The sequence below is a fragment of the Fundulus heteroclitus genome, chromosome 6 (assembly GCF_011125445.2).
Source record: "Fundulus heteroclitus isolate FHET01 chromosome 6, MU-UCD_Fhet_4.1, whole genome shotgun sequence".
Taxonomy (NCBI): Eukaryota; Metazoa; Chordata; class Actinopteri; order Cyprinodontiformes; family Fundulidae; genus Fundulus; species Fundulus heteroclitus.
In genome coordinates this window covers 11311075-11317248 of record NC_046366.1, presented here as the reverse complement: position 1 = coordinate 11317248, position 6174 = coordinate 11311075, and positions in this window count along the sequence as shown.

Genomic DNA, 6174 nt, shown 5'->3' with positions numbered 1-6174 from the left:
AGCAAGCGTGCTCATTGTTTGCGGAAGTAAACACGGATCGTAATGCTGCAGCGTATCTTGCGTACTTTACGTTATTCTCCAACCAGAGCCAGCACATTACAAACGCAATCTTTTTAAGAAGATCAAAAAGGAAGAGAGCCAAATTTTAGCGACGTGAGCGGCTTTACTGATACAGACTTCATTCATAATTTTCGAATGACAAAGGCAATGTGCGTCTGAACGGCTCTCTTTAGCGCTCTTACGTAAAAACACACATCTTCGACGGCCATAGCAGCGAGTAAACAGGTTGTCGTGGGGCTGTATGGACTTGCAACAGGTGTTTGTTAACGCACAATAGCCAACCTCTTTTTTTTTTTTTTTTGTCAACCTCTTTGGCATAGCCAGGTCCATCGTTAGAGACGTTTGTCAAGTATCAGTGACGTACAGGTCGGATAAATGCGACCTGGCCGTACAGACACAGGTCGCATTTGAAAAGGTCAGATGCGTATCGGATTCAGGACCACATATCCAAGCGGCCCGGGTCGCATTTGAAAATATCCGATCTGTGTCGTTCAGACTGTCATGAAAAGATCAGCTCCAGGTCGCATATGGGCAAAAAAAAAGGAATTGGGTCACTTCAGGTTGCAGTGTGAACGTAGCCTAATTCTCTGCTCCTCTCTCGGGTTACCTCTTGTTCCAGTCTGGGTATCCAAGAACCTTCTCCAGGAAAATATCACTCACTCCTCAGACAGTTCCAAGAGCCTTCCTGCCACTCAAGTCGTCCGCTGTTCCTCCGTCGCTGCTGATGTCTCGATTTTTGATCTCCATCAGGCCTGTGCACTCTCAACCGTGGAAGTACCAACTAGCCTTGAGCCTCACCTCTGCTCACATTCATCCACAACAACCACTACCTGCCTCAAGCCCTCCAGATCATTATTCATCATCTTGTCCGTAAGGCAGCTTCTACCACTCCAACTTGCCAACCTGCCAGTTGTTGATGCTCACCCTTTCCTTTCCCACGGTCCACAACCAGAGCCTTCCCAGCCAGCCCAATCCCCAGAACCGCATCCACTGTCCCTATTCTTATGTTCAATGCAGAAAAAACAAAAGAACTGGTGGTGGACTTGCCCAGACGTGGTGGGATCAGCCATCTTCTATGGTGTGGTCTGTTGGAACAGCAGCCTATCTGTGGCTGAGAGGAAGTGGTTGGATAAGCCTTATTTTATCATGATCAAATGGTTTGAAGATATTAGTTATTAATGTCTGCTGTGACTAGTTATGCTGCCACTAACCAGTCAGTGGCTGACAGTCTTCTGACATCACATTTTTAGTGCAACTCAAGAAGGGCTGGAACCGCAGGCAAGCAGGTACTAAAAAGGGTCTCAAGTCTCACACATTTTCCTGACTTCACACACATATCCATTCCTCATGCAGAAAAATGACAAAGTCCACACTGCATGGGCTGCAAGTGATCACTGCACTGTCCGTTCTAAAAAAGCTGCTTCGGTCCTTCCTCACAGCTCCGCGGGCATCTGTAGTTCCTACTGCAGTTAGCGTTAACCGAGCACTAGAAGAAGAGCCGAGCACACAGAACCGACCCCATAGGCCAGTCTTTGCTCTGCCACTTGCCCAGAATGACCCTGTTGCTGGTTCACCACTGTTCCTTCCTCACACCACTTTTGAAGAATAGACTATTACAAAATTTGACCAACAAGTTAGGCCCATCACAAACTTGCTCAGATCCTTATGCTTGCCCCTTTTCCTGCTTCTAACACATCAGTTTTAAAGAAAAAATGTTCACCAGCCAAAATGCTTTAAAAGAAAAAATGCGAAAGAAAATACTATTGACTCAGAAACAAGTGTTTTGGTGCAAATTGGTTGATACTTGTTGTTCACCTTAAATTGGTTGGGGAAGATTGCATCAGAAAATCTCTGACCTGTTTAGGTATAGATATAGTATTGGACAACAATACTTCTCAAAAGAAGGGTCTAAATGGGAAACAGAGCCAATATTTTCTGCCATTTTGCTCAAACAAACCACATTTACAACATCAGGTTCATGCAAATCAAATCACAAGAACACCCCTTGGGCCTGTGTCCTTTGGAAACAATTCCCTTCATGCGAATGATCGTCCATCCCACAACAAATAATAAAAGCCATAAATCAACCTGTCTGCCTGTCAGGATAAATGGCACATCCCCCATGAAGCAGTGATAACACAGATACAGGTGGCGCTGGGTTCATCCCATTGTCTGGAAATGGGGCTGGTGTCACCAGCAGATGGGGTTTCTCTTGTGGAGCACCGAGACAAACGTTTACGACAAAATGACTGATTGGTGATCTTTAAAGGATAAGATTCCTCCTTGAGGTTTTAAATAGAAAGAATACCTCCTCGAAGAGTAGAGTAGTTAGAGCTTCTAGGTTGTTAATTACACTTACAAGGCTGGTTGGCTGATTAACGCTCAGTTTTGCTGTAGACGAGAGCGTTCCCATCACGCTGAGATTGCCGCAGCCTCTTGTTAACCTTCATTGTTTGAAACAACCCCATAGCTCACCTTCAAGCACACTTATCAGCCTCTTTGTCCCAGAGCTCTCTCACCATCAACAGTTCTGTCTCTGTTTTGGTGTGTGTGTGTGTGTGTGTGTGTGTGTGTGTGTGTGTGTGTGTGTGTATCTCTGTCAATCTCACCGGCTGCGAGGTTAGCAAAAGCACTTCAATATCCTCTCACTCTAACCTGATTATTAATTACAGTGTGCCTCGAGCTGACCGCAGCCCAAACACTGTCTGGCACAGTTTCCAAGGAGACCGGCTCAAAGTCATTCCCAAACAAGATTCAGCTAAAAAAAAAAAAAAAAAAAGATAGAATAAAGCACCTTCATCACTCAGCGGTGGCTTGGCTTCTAAGTGTTTTCATGACTTTATTAACAGCGACCCTCAAACGATTTTAATCATCGTGCACGCCGATCAAAACGTATCCAAGCGTGTCACATGTGAGTAAAAAGCATTAACGTCTGGCTGACGTCTCTCACTGGCTTGGCGTCGTGTGAAAAGCTTCGCAACTTGCTAAGAAGTCGAGATGATGCCCATCATCTGGAAGCAAAAATTATAAGTTGATCAAAGTGATGGTGAGCCAGAGAGTCAGTTATGCCTGAGCAGAGCAGCTCTCAGCTGTAATGAACCTGGAGCCGTGCCTGCAGTGAAGCTGAGGGACATCAAGCTTTGAATAGGCTTCTGGCACTCAGCTGTGCATGCGTGTGTGTGTGTGTGCGTGTGTGTGGCAGTAACACACTTGTGTTAAGATGGAAGGTAGATTAAGTACTTGCCAGCAGCAAAATATGGTTTCTAATGCTACACAAGTGAGTTATTTTAGAAGTTGGCAAATTGCGACGTGGGGCTTTACAGGTACACAGTTTATCAGACGCTCTCCCGGTGATGTCCTTCACACCGAAACCCAAAGTTTTTTAATAATTCGGGATAACCTGATATTTCAGGGGGAGAAAAAAAAATGAAATCTTTATTGTTCAACATTTGTACGTTTTTGATGTGGCTCAACCTGCTATAGAGCAATGTTTCACAAAATAACCAAAGGACTGCATTGACAGGAAAACCTGGTTCAATTCTATTTTACATGATTTTATTCATTATCTTTTTTTTTTTTTTTTTTTACATTTACTGAAGCTTAAAGCAGTCAACAATTAGTTGGAGGTGTGCAGGAGGATAGTGCTTTGACTGAGTTCAGCACATCTGGAGTGTGGCCACAGGACATCCTCAGTCTCTCTCTCTGCTCCGGTGTGACTTCGGTCTTCTCTTTTTCCCCCGGATTGGGTTTCTTAGACATGCGGAATTTCCAGAATTTTCTGTCGGCTTTAGTCCAGGACACTAGACTGGCCATTTCACCTTTTCAATGTTTTTATTGTAAAGAAACTGCTTTACCCAGTTCACTGTTTGACAGGGGTACTGTACCACATGCAAATCGCTGGCTGATTGAGTCATGAGCAAAGTTTCCCCAAAGTCTTGAAGGGTTACTGAAAGAAGTCTCAAAATCTTAAAGTGAAACAAATCATACAGACATTTTCACGTAAAATGTGCCGTATTCTTAGTACAACACATTGGTGCATTCATCATTAACACGTGCTACATAATAATATGACTCCCTCCACAACATTTGCTATAGCAGACTGCGGCCACTGAAACGGAAGCCCAGAACTGACGTGCAAACTGCTGGACCAAGGAAGATGTAAACGCACCATCCCATCATGCTGCAAGCTGTCAGTCGTTTGGCATTTTTCAACAGGTCAGTAAATTCTGTGTCCAAAATGGCAGAAACGTCTTGAAATGACATCCAAATGTTTGAGTCTGAATATGTATCTGGGGAGTTAAGGCTCCCATGTACGTGGACGTATTACCCTGTATAGCTGAGCGTACCTATTGCCTACGTTTCTTGTGACAAATTCCTACATTTCCCACACTTTCTGCTAGTGAGACGAAGAGGGGGACTAGATTGTAGCATGATTGATGAGTTAGCTGAGCACTTAGAGCCTTTCTTTGTCCCGGGCACCCATCGCACATCTGTCAGTGTGGAACAGAGAGGGGCTGTGATACCCTGCCACTGAGTGCTTGGAGCAGCTCAGTATGTCAAGCACAGTGTCACATACAAACCAGTTTGATGTGACGACTTCTTCCCACCGAGCAGTTTATAGTTTGAAGACGGGGGCCATTGCCTTGGATCTATTGCACATTCATATTCTGGGGCCTGGTGCAGTTGGTACGTCACAATTACATTAATTCTAACATGATTTGAGTGACAGAATTACAAGATGGTAGTTGCCATAAAAACCACAGAAAGTAATAAAAATACAGTTTCACTCTATATAGACAGGCTTTGGTCCAAAATACTAGTGATTTATTTCAAGTTCACCATTATATAATTAATGAAAAAGTACATTTCCAGGGTTTTGTTTGACTTTAATACATCAGGATACTCTCTGCTGGGTTTTAAAGTAACTTGTGAGTTTCATCCATCAACATTTGTTTTGATGAATGAGCTCATATTATTTGTTTATTATGTAATTGTATCAGAACTGAGAACTCCCACCATTTTTGCTCTATAGAGTCATTAACCACGATCATGTACTGTGATGCAATTTTGTGTTTTATTGGATGAATTAGGATAGTCTTGCAATCCTTTGGTATATTTTCCTCTGGATCTTTGAAGGAAAAAAAGGAAGAAAAAAAGGGAAATGGCCTAAATCTGACAATCAGACAGAAAGAAAACCTCAAATCTGGTGATTCGTTCCCATCCACCAGAAGGCGGACTTCCTGTTTGCGGTAAGGCGTATTGCGTCACTTCCTGTTGTTGCTGTGTGAACGACGGAGCTTTGCTCCAGGCTCTCTCGCTTTTTATCTTTAAACCTCTTTGCTGTAACATCTGTTTCCAAACATAAGCACTTTTAAAACATTGTCTGTGGCTGCTCATCACGTTTGGGAACTCCTCGTGTTTCACACGGTTTGTTATTTGGCGTGATAATAGGGCGCTAGCCTAGCTTTAGCCTAGCGTTAGCCTAGCGCTAGCCAAGCCTTAGCCTCATAATGGCTTCTCCGGCTCTGACTAAGTCTCCTATCTGCTGCTCTCTGTGTCAGATGTTCAGTTATTCCTCTGCCTCCTTTAGTGATGATGGTACATGTAATAAATGTAGTGTTTTTGTAGCTTTGGAGGCGAGGGTGTCAGAATTGGAGACCCGGCTCCGTGCTGTTGAAAAACCAGCTGATAGCCGCTCTTTTGCTAGCGCGGAGCCGCATAGAGTAACTTCACGTAGCGAACCTAAAGCAGTAGCACCCGAGCAGCCTGGTAACCAGGCTGGCTGGGTGACAGTTCGTAGGAAGCATAGCTCTAGATTACAGACCCCAGATCACCACCAACCCATCTGCGTTTCTAATAAATTTTCCCCTCTGAGCGACAATCTCGCCGAGGAGCCGACCTTAATTATTGGCAGCTCCATAATGAGAAATGTGGCACTAAAGAAACCAGGGACCATAGTTAAATGCCTACCAGGGGCCAGAACAGGCGACATAGAATCCTACCTAAAACTACTGGCTAAGGATAAGCGTAAATACCGCAAAATTGTTATTCACGCTGGCGGCAATGACACCCGGTCACGCCGATCAGAGGTCACCAAAGTTGGTGTTGCTTCGG